Source organism: Galeopterus variegatus, unplaced genomic scaffold, assembly GCF_000696425.1.
Source record: "Galeopterus variegatus unplaced genomic scaffold, G_variegatus-3.0.2 Scaffold3734, whole genome shotgun sequence".
NCBI classification, from domain to species: domain Eukaryota; kingdom Metazoa; phylum Chordata; class Mammalia; order Dermoptera; family Cynocephalidae; genus Galeopterus; species Galeopterus variegatus.
The window spans coordinates 129,239-139,828 of NW_007729845.1; positions in this window are offsets into that span (position 1 = coordinate 129,239).

Consider the following 10,590-nt stretch of genomic DNA (forward strand, 5'->3'; position numbering starts at 1 on the left):
ACATAGGACTCTGGAGTAAGGATGTAGGATATGGTAAAGGATTTGAACTTTACTTAGGGTGCAGGATTTGAACTTTACTGGATGCTCCTGAAGTCAGGGGATGGTGTGATGCAATTTAGATGTTAATAAGTTTACACTGGCTGCTTTGTGGAGATGGGATGAGAGCAGACAAGGAACTCAGTGGAGAAGACTATGGCAGTGATCCGGGTGAGAGAAGGTGGTGGCTTAGGCCAGGGTGTTGGCAATGGTGACGAAGAAAAGTTACGTATTTAAGAGACGTTTTTAAGATGAACTCAGCAGGCTTAGTGGTAGATTAGATGTGGATGGGAAAGATAGGGTGGTGGTAAAGAAAGGAAGGAATCAAGGATGACTTCCAGCATGGGCTCTTGACATCTCAGTGGTGACTTGCTGACAGAGAAGACTGAGAGGGGAAAGGTTAGCGCTAGGATTATAGAAAGCTTGTGCGGTATGGAGGGGACACAGGGAGGGTGCAAAAGTAATCTGAACATCAAATAGAAACGCCCTTAACACAGAGAGCCCACACCCTTCTTTTCTTGCCAGTTCAGATTTTGAGGCTGCTTTGTCCAGGAGCTGAAGCATGTGTGGGTCCTAATGTTGATCACCTTCATTGATTCTATCGTTAACATATGTTCCCCTAAGATCCTAGCAAAAGGTTGTCAATCAGTCTGTCTTTTCGATGTTGACGTGTGTTTTCATCTTTTACTGTGACATCACAGGTATTTTAATGGAAATTAGATGAAGGCGTATGAGGGGAAACTAGCTAGGCATTGATTTAAACTGGATGATTATTTAGTTTTTCAAAATGATATAGTTAATGGTGGATTTATTCATGTGTATGAGTACAGCTGAGAATGTGACTATAGCTTTGATATTTTTCTTTATAGCCTGGACACAGACTGTCCTTCAGACTCACGGTGGAGAAGGACTAACACTGACTTAAACTTGCATGACATGATTTTACACAGTTTTATTTTTTGTGATATATCTCAAAATGGTACTGAGAAAATTAAATCAGACACCATACATCACATGTGGCACATCAGTGCTTTTCTCTTTTCTTCTCGTTTTCTTGTTTTCCCTCCTGCTCATGCAGCTCTACTTTTATCAAGTGTAGACGTTCTGACAGTGCCTCAGAAATTGATTCCATACATAAACCTCTGAGAGCTATTTAATATTTTCATTTATGTCCTCATTTTAAATTGTAAAATATTTGTTTATTAATTGGACGGCTCAGAGCATGGCAGTCAAGAACCATGATACCAAATCAGGCTGCCTTTTAACTCTACCTCCTACTATCCGTGTGATAAGAGAAAGTTACTTAACCTCTCTGTGACTTGGATTCTTTCCTTGTAAAATGAGTAATTATAGTTCCTACTTCAAAGGATTGCTATAAAAATTAGAATTAGTTAATATATGTGAAACACTTAGAAGAGCACTTGGCATATAGCAGTTCTCTATACATTTTAGCTATTATAATTGTTATTATTACTATGTAATTTAAAATAGAAAGCAGTTTACCCCTGAACAAATATAATACAAAAATAAAAACATGGATTTCCTTTAAAATTCTCCTCTGCAACACAAAATACCAAAAGATAATGAAGCAATATCTATGAAATATTGTGATGTCATTAGGACTCGAGAATTTTATACCTGGCCCAGCTGGAATTTGTGCACAAAAGATACAAAAATACATTCTCTGACATTCAAATAAATAATCTTTTTGTCTGTCTCAAAAAAAAACTAGAATAAAATAAAAATAGAATAAAAATAAGAATGGGGAAACTATAGAATATACAATGGTAAAAAATAAGTGAAATGAATAAAATACATACTAAATCTAATTAATTGTTAAAAGGTCAGAAAACTGAATGTTGATGTCAAAAATAGTTCCTGAAAGATAAGTTTTAAAATGTTAAAAACAAAAAAGACACAGAAAAAATAATCTCGGTTCCACGGCCCAGATTATATTAATAAGGACTGAGAAGTGAGGGAGGGAGAAATGAAATTGGAGGGAAATGTAAGAGAATGGGAACTGCTTCTCTCCTAACTTCTATTGTACAACATTGCTAGGTCAGTGTCCAGCAAGGAATAGGTCCTCAATAAATATTTCTTCAATGAGCAAACATTTATTCAAAATATTGCAGAGGGATAAATCAAAGATGCAATTTCAGTTTTCATTTTTAAAATCATATATATATATATATATGCATATATATCAGATATATGTATAGATATATGTAGTTAACCACCAACAAAATAAAAATTCGATGTTTGTAGTCTAACTTATTATAGAAGATAAGTAAAAAAAAATAATAATTCATTATATCATGAGAGAGAAAGCAAAGCAAACAGCAGTGAAGTATGAGAAACACAAAGCAAAAAACAAGGCAAAAGATCAAATTTAATAATAGTTTGTTATTATGAGAACCCTTTATAAAAAAATAGTGTTTCTGTTTAGAACAAAATTCCACTCCAAACTGCTTATAAAATGATTACTTAAAACAAAATGATTTAGAAATGTAATAATTCATTATATCATGAGAGAGAAAGCAAAGCAAACAGCAGTGAAGTATGAGAAACACAAAGCAAAAAACAAGGCAAAAGATCAAACTTAATAATAGTTTGTTATTATGAGAACCCTTTATAAAAAAATAGTGTTTCTGTTTAAAACAAAATTCCACTCCAAACTGCTTATAAAATGATTACTTAAAACAAAATGATTTAGAAATGTTGAGAATAAATTTTGTAACTGTTATTTATCAAGGAAACACAAAACTAAAGTAGGGATAAAGAATATGAATATTTGGTTAATTAACTAATATAAAAACTCTTTGTACCCTAAAAATAAAAATCACAACTTTTTTCAAGCATCCATGGAATGTTGACCCAAATAAATCATACTTGTGTATGAAACCAAAATATAATTCCTAAACAAACATCCCAAAGTAAAAACTGTAAAGGCTATAATACTTCATGGCCACAATTTAACAAAGTAAGTAATTATTGCTTTAATATTTAATGTTTATAGTATTCTCACTATATAAAAATTTTAGAATGATTCTCTACATATTAGTTAAGTCAAGGGAAGAAATATGTAATTACAAAATCTTTAGAAGGTAAAGAAGATGAGAATACTGCTTGTTAGATTGAGGACAAACCTGAACTAGAAGTAGATGTACAACCTTAAATATATTTTTAAAATATTAATACAGTAAAATAAATAAACTGTATTAAAGTGAATAAATAATAAGTAGAACAACAAAATACACCTAACATTAACAAAAAAAATTAAATATAAACATTGAAATGCATTAATTAAAAAATATAGCAGAATTGGCAAATACAATAGCTGTTGTTATAAAAAGAGAAAATTAAATTACAAAATTATAAATATTAAAAGTAATAAAAGAACATATGCAGAGAAAATTTTTAAATAAAGTAATATGCTAATTAATTTCAAGGTATTCACTGATATATCTTAGAAAACAAGCACTAGAATTAACTTATGATAATGTAGAAAACCTGAATATCTAATACCCATGGAAGAAATGAAAATGTTATTTTAAAATATCTATAAAAAAGACTTTGTGGATGAACAGTTTTATGAAGAAACTTTTTTCAAACTTTCAAGGAACATGTACGAATAATTACCATGCCATATAAAATTGGAGACCAAAGGAAAATCTGGGAAGATTTTATGAAGCTGGCATAGCTCTGATTCAAAATTTAAGAAGAACATAACAAATTAAAGATGAATTTCATTTTATAAGCAGAGATGTAAAAATTTTAATAACATACCATAAAATAGAAATAAAAAGCAACATATAAAGAAACTACCCATTAACACCAAACAGCAATTATACCATAATACAAGAATGTTTAGTTCCCAGAATATAACTCATGACTTCAAATAGGAATAATAAAAGACAACCTACGCTGTGTACGGTGGATTTTCTAGTCAATATAATAAGAGTATTGGAAAGGACAAGGCACATTTTTACTGTTTGCGGGTGAGGAAATCACATGATAGAAACCCCAAAAGAATCAACTAAAAAACTCTTAAGTACTAATAAGAGACTTAATAAGGTGTAAAGATACAAATCAACATAACAAAAAGCCATTGCTTTCTATATTCTAGTGATAACCAGTTAAGGGTGAAAAAGGGAGAAAAGAATCCATTGGCAAAGTAATAATCATAAGAAAAGTATAAAATTTATGAAATTAAATTTCAGATCTTTCCTGATATCTACATCTATCCATATCCATATCCATATCCATATCCATATCCATATCCATATCCATATCTGTTATCTATCTATATCATGTTCCTAAATTGGAAAAAATATTGCAAAAATATTAATTCTTACCATATCAGTTTCTAGATTTGCAATTCCTATTAAAATCTCCAAGTTATTTCTTTTGGAAATTAACTGCACAATTTTTAAGTTTATCTGGAATGAGTGTGACTAATCAAGAATATAAAAAGAAAGGAAGTGGAAACTGTCCCTACTAGATATTAAAATCCATCATAAAAATGTAATATTTAAGACAATGAAATATAGTCGCTAGAATTGACATGTGAAACCAGGCAAGTTGTTCAGCAAGACTTTGTAATAGGTAGAATTTTCACACGTGATAAAGATCACTTCACAAACCAGTGGAGAACAAAGATTGGCCACTAAATGATGCTCAGGTAATGGGTTAACTATTTGGAATAAAATAAGTCTATAGTGTCTCTTCATGCCATACACCAAAATTTCAAATAAACTTAAGAAAAATGTTAAAAATTAAACCATTTTTAAGAAACACAAAAATACATAGGTCAAAAGGGATACTAACTAGATTTTAGTTTATTACAATAATTCTTCGAAATTCTATAGTTAACATAGCATAAGAATAAACAAACATATAATCTAGGAAAATGTTTCCCACAAATATGAAGGTAAACAATATACATAATATTTAAAGCATTTATACAAATTGAAAATAATAAAACCTCACTAAAACAACAGACAAAATGTAATCAGATAATGGCAGAATAAATTTAAATGGACACAAATTATGTGAAAATGTTAAACCTAAATAATTAAGAAAGAAATTCAGGGCTGTCTGGTTAGCCCAGCTGGTTAGAGCACCGTGTTATAGCTCCTACGTCAAGGGTTCAGATCTCTGTACTGGCCAACCACCAAAAAAAATTCAGATTTAAGATATAGGCTACTTTAAACCTATCAAACTAATGGCATTGGCAGAACAGTTCCAGAAACGTAAAAACGTGTATTAATATCTTTACAAAACTTTATAAAAATTTTTATTCTATTTATGGTGATTTCTTATAAAGAAACAGAAATGTAAAAATATACAAACCCTCCCAATGCTGATGATGACACAACAGTGACATAGTGTAATGAATTATATCTCATATATCTATGATTTAATATTATACAAACATTCACATCATATTGTAAAACTTTAAGAAGTTTTAACGACATAGAAATTAAAAACTGAGTTTTAAAAAGCAAAGTTCAAAATATTTAAAATATTTCTTAAGGAGTATGTATATTTACAGTCACATTCTTTCTTAGTGTATGTGTATAATTCCAAGGAAATTTACCAAAATATTTACAACAATGGCCTCTGTCTATTGGATTAAGGGTGAGATGTATTTTTTAAACTTTCCATATTTTCTAAAATGAACATAAGATAATGTATTATAATTAGAAATGAATAAGCATTGCTATGAGACAGAATTTTATAATATAATTTAGAAACATTGTCATTCAAAATGTGTTGACTGAAAAAAAGGGTAACCTGCCCCTATTGATAGATTGCATTTATGTACAAGCTTCATTTCTTAGCAATTTTAGATAAATTGGTGGTCACTGTACTTTGTTGTAAAATGTAAACAGCTCCCTTCTTCAGATTTGTCCAAGCAGGTTCAAAACAACTTAGCTCTTAACACTGACAAATCCTTATTAATATCTTTTGCTCTGATATATAAATGTCATATTATTATTTTTTAAATGTATGTACATATGTATTTTAGGCACATATGTGGAAACCTATGTATTTGAAAATGATTCTTGTCCAAATAAAAGAAACTATTTAGAGCCTTTCCGTGTAATAATGATTACATAGCTTCAATCACAGGGAATGAATAAATGCTTCCCTGGATTCCAACAGTTTTCCTGCCATTCTCTTCCTTCCAAAATCATTAAAATGAAATTCCTAAGGATGTATTTCTCTTCCCTACCTTCTAATCAGCCCACTCTTTGGTTTAGTTGGCAAAGGTGACATTTGCATAATCAATATCTCTCTTTCAAAGAAGACTGTGATGTGGGAGATTTTGGAAGGTTTAAAAATTTTCTGTAACTTTCAATAGAGTCCATCTGACTGCTCAGACAAAAGCTGCCCAGCCACAAATGGCCACATGACACACAGGAGACTTACTTATCACATGCATAAGCAGATAACTCCTTTCTCATCTCTTTTCTACTGGCACAAGCCAGAAGTGCTGTTCCAAGTGCGAAATGTGGGTATGAGCAGCAATTTACAGAGTGTGCTTTGCTTTTTTGTGTCTGTTGGTGGGACACTGGAAGATAGGCCTGGCACAGTTCATCCCTCACAAATGCTTAATGCCATCCCCAGGGACAAGAATATCACAAGCCTAGAAAAACACAGCTTTTAGCTGCTTGGTGCTGAAATTTTCAGGCAAAATTCCAAAAGCCCTCAAAGCTAATGTCAAATTGACAAAGTGCCAAAAACCTCTCTCACGTTAAATTTCCACTCTTTATTTTCCTCCTTCAGATTAACAGCTTGTGAAAATAATAATGTGATAATGCCACCCTGTGTTCCAAATATCTCGAAGCACCATCTTGTTAAGCCTCGGTGCTTCTTTGAGACTAATGGGAATTGAGCCAACTTATTCATTTTACAGATGGGAAAACCCCAGAGGAGACAGGTCAAATGTCTGAGCAATGGCTGTACACACTTATCACATAGGTCCCAGGTCTGAATTAAGTTTTCGCAACAAGGCCTAGTGTTGTAGAAAAGAACCTAGCAACAAAAAAGGCCAGAGCAAGTCTCACACAGGATGCTAGATGGGTTAGGGTAATAAACTTGGGAAAGTGATCAAAATATGTCCCAGAAGAGGCAACAAGGCGCAGTCTAGACATAGTAATAAGGCAGAGTCTAGGTGTGTGGCCAATTGGAATCAGTGAGAACTACCATGGGCATCAGTAGATGTAGCGTGACATTTGGGGCATCTTACAATGTCGAGCACATTGGATTGCTGTCTTTTTTTTTTTAAGTGCATCTGAGCCCCCTTCCCATAATTACAGAATCCACTATTACAGAGGTTACAGCAAGAAACAGGGCTCTACCCTCCTGCTAAAAAAGTAACTTTCCTTCCCTGAATCCTAGCAGTCTGACTTGAAGACATGTTCTAAACCAGTCAGTGGGATGGTCCAGTTCAGGACTTTGAACCCGGAGAAGGTGTTTTAGAGAGGCAGGGGCATCTTAGAGCTCTGCAGCTGTTGCATCTAAAGTCCAGTGAGGCAGCAGCACACCAGCAATGCTGTCCCTTGAGTGTGCATTTACCTGGGGTTCTGGCCAACCAGTTTCCCTTACTTCCTCCTTGTTTTCTTAGCCTGATTTTCCAGACTTCCTTTCAATTCACTGAACTATCTAGTATGTCTCTAATAGATTATTTTTCAGCTGATATTAACTATGGTCAGTGTTGATAGTTTGCAACTGTAGAGAATTAACACCAAGCAGACCTAGGAGCTTATGTTTTTAGTAGCAAGAACTACAGGTTTAGAGGAAGAGCTCCTCCCATAGTAAAACAGAAGCCCAGGTATGGCACAAAGTACTAAGTGCTCTAAAATCCATTTTATCCTCTTTCTTCTACGTATCCTATAGGACTAGTCTTCCTTGCAATGAAGTATGGCATGTGACTGCGTTCAGTCAAAAGAATGACTTGAGTGACGTGTGCCTCTTTCAGACCTGGCCCATTAAAACCTCCCAGGTGTGCTGCTCCTCCCCTTTGCTCTTTCTGGTTTGCTGGAATGGAGACAACTCTAGGTGGCCTTGAAAACCGTGTGTTGAAGATGGCAGGGCCCCCACCATCTTGGGTTCTTGGAATGACTATGTGAAGCAGGGTCATTCCACCAACTCGCTCACCTGTCCAGTACTGATACCCAATCAAGAAGGAAACGTCCATTGTATTTCAACTATTATGCTTTGGGGGATCTGTTTGTTACAGCATAGCCTAAATATACCATGTATGGTAAAAACTCAATTAATCAAGCAAAGATTCAAATTCAGAGGAGGACCAACAGCAAGGCTTCCTTCATTACAAGCTCTCAGATTCCTAGTCTACAACTTCAGAATTTCTCCCAGTTAGAAAAAGGTCAGATGACAATTGCAACCACATCTCTAAGGGTGTGTTCTGCAGGTATAGCTGCCCAGGTTGAAAGGATACAGGCAAAAGAGCAAAAAGTCTCATTAGTGATTTGACTATCCTGAAGAGAATCATGGAACTGCTTAGGGATCAATACATTCTAATTTTTTTGTACATTTTTCTGTAATGTACTATCTCCATGTGAGAGACAAAGAAGACATAAATTCTAACTCTAGTTTTGCTTTTTTCCCCTTTAACCTAGTTCTCCCTTCTCAAAATGATCCAGGTGATACATCTTACTCTCCCTCCTGGGTTTTTTTTCCCCCCAACTCCTGAGGTTTCAAATAAAGTCCTCCTGAGCTTTATTTTAACTAATTTCCCAATGTCTCCCTTTTTTATCCTCAAATGGGTGGTTTCTCAGGGGGCTGAGGGAGAATAGGGTAATCACACAGTGCCTTGTGTCTTGTGCCCAATAAATGTTTGTTGAATGAAGAAGTTATTCTTGTTTTCTCTTTCTAATGAGAGCATTGCACTGACATTTCTATTATTATTCCATTCACAGGCCTTTATCTTCTCCACAAAGATATCAGAAAAAAAAAATCTTCAAAGTCATATTGAAATTCAGATATAATGCCTGTATTTATATTCTTAGTAATACCAACAAAAATTAAACATGGGTAAATTTGTACGACTTCCTCTAAGGAATTGAAGCTGATATGCTTTTCTAACTCCTCTCAAATCATTAGGCTGAGTCTGTTTTTGACCACTTTAAAAAATATATAGACATTTAACATATCATGGATAGTCAATAGACATGCTTTTTATACAACACCCTGTTCTGTTCTGTACAGTTCCATCAGTTCCAATTCCCTAAAAATGAAACCCCAGGTGGAGAGATGTTTCTTCCCTGCCATTGTGGTGCACAAGACTCAGAGATCTAGCACTTAACAGTGTCCTGGAGAAGAATGCAACTGAGGTCACTGCAGAGTGCTGGATTCAAAATGGGTATTGCGTCATGATGGGTTTCATTAATGGAGTCAGGCATGGTGTGATGCAGAGTGTCAACACCAGAAGTGCAAATGAGATGGTGTCAAAGGCCCAGGTAAGGTGAGAGTTAGGAGCACAGGACAAATTAGGCGGGAGGGAAATGGCCTGAATTTTCCCAGTGACCAGCTGCCTTGCTGTGTGCTTGTTTTTATGCTCTGGCTTGAGTTCACTTATGGGGAAAGCCAGGTTCATTCACAGGGACTGGGATTTGAAAGGCTAGAGTGAGAAATTCATGGTATCCAGACTTATTTCTACTTGGAGGATATTTCTGGTCCTTCAGCTACATGGACATCCTCCATAGAAAGTCTCTAAGCTCTTTTCAGTTCTCTGAAATAGTTCAGATTACTCCACCATTTCTAGTAATATTAAATATAAATCTCAAATCTGTCAGGTCATATCTAGTTAGGCCCATCACGCAATATAAAGTAGGAATATCCCACAACCAGGCACACCGTGCCAGTGCCTCAGGGCCTGCCCAGGGACCCAAGGCATGGAGAAGGGGACCACACCCCCTTCCCACAACCTGGCACATGCATCAGCACGTTGGGGCCTGCCCTGGGACCTAAGGCTTGGAGCCAGGGACCGAACCCCCCCTCCCACAACCAGGCACACCTCCAGTGCCAAGGAGCATGCCAAAAACATCATCTCCATACGGGTGGCCCACCACAGCTACCACAATGACCGTGGCTGCCATGAAAGCAGCTAGATGCCACAACCACCATGCAGATGATTTGCCAACCACTGGAGTGCATTGATACAAGGAGGGCCACCAGCAGAGATAAAGAAAAGAAGAGGATGTCTCTCTCCACAAAGCCCATTTCAGAGTGACAGAAGAAGCATCTGCTCTACAATAATAGTGGGGGACCTGATCACACCTCTCAGCATTGGACATATCATCTAGGCAACAAATCAACATAGTAACCGTTATTCTTTCAGAAGGAGAGAAGAAATCTGGGGTAATTAGAGAGGGGAGGGGGAGGGGGAGGGGGAAGGATTGGACAGGGGCATAAAGAATAATTGTGATTTGTAACAATATATATGCTAGTAATATTGATCTCACCAACATATCTCAATGCTGAACCCCCAAAATATGTATAATCAATTTTGATTCAATAAAAATT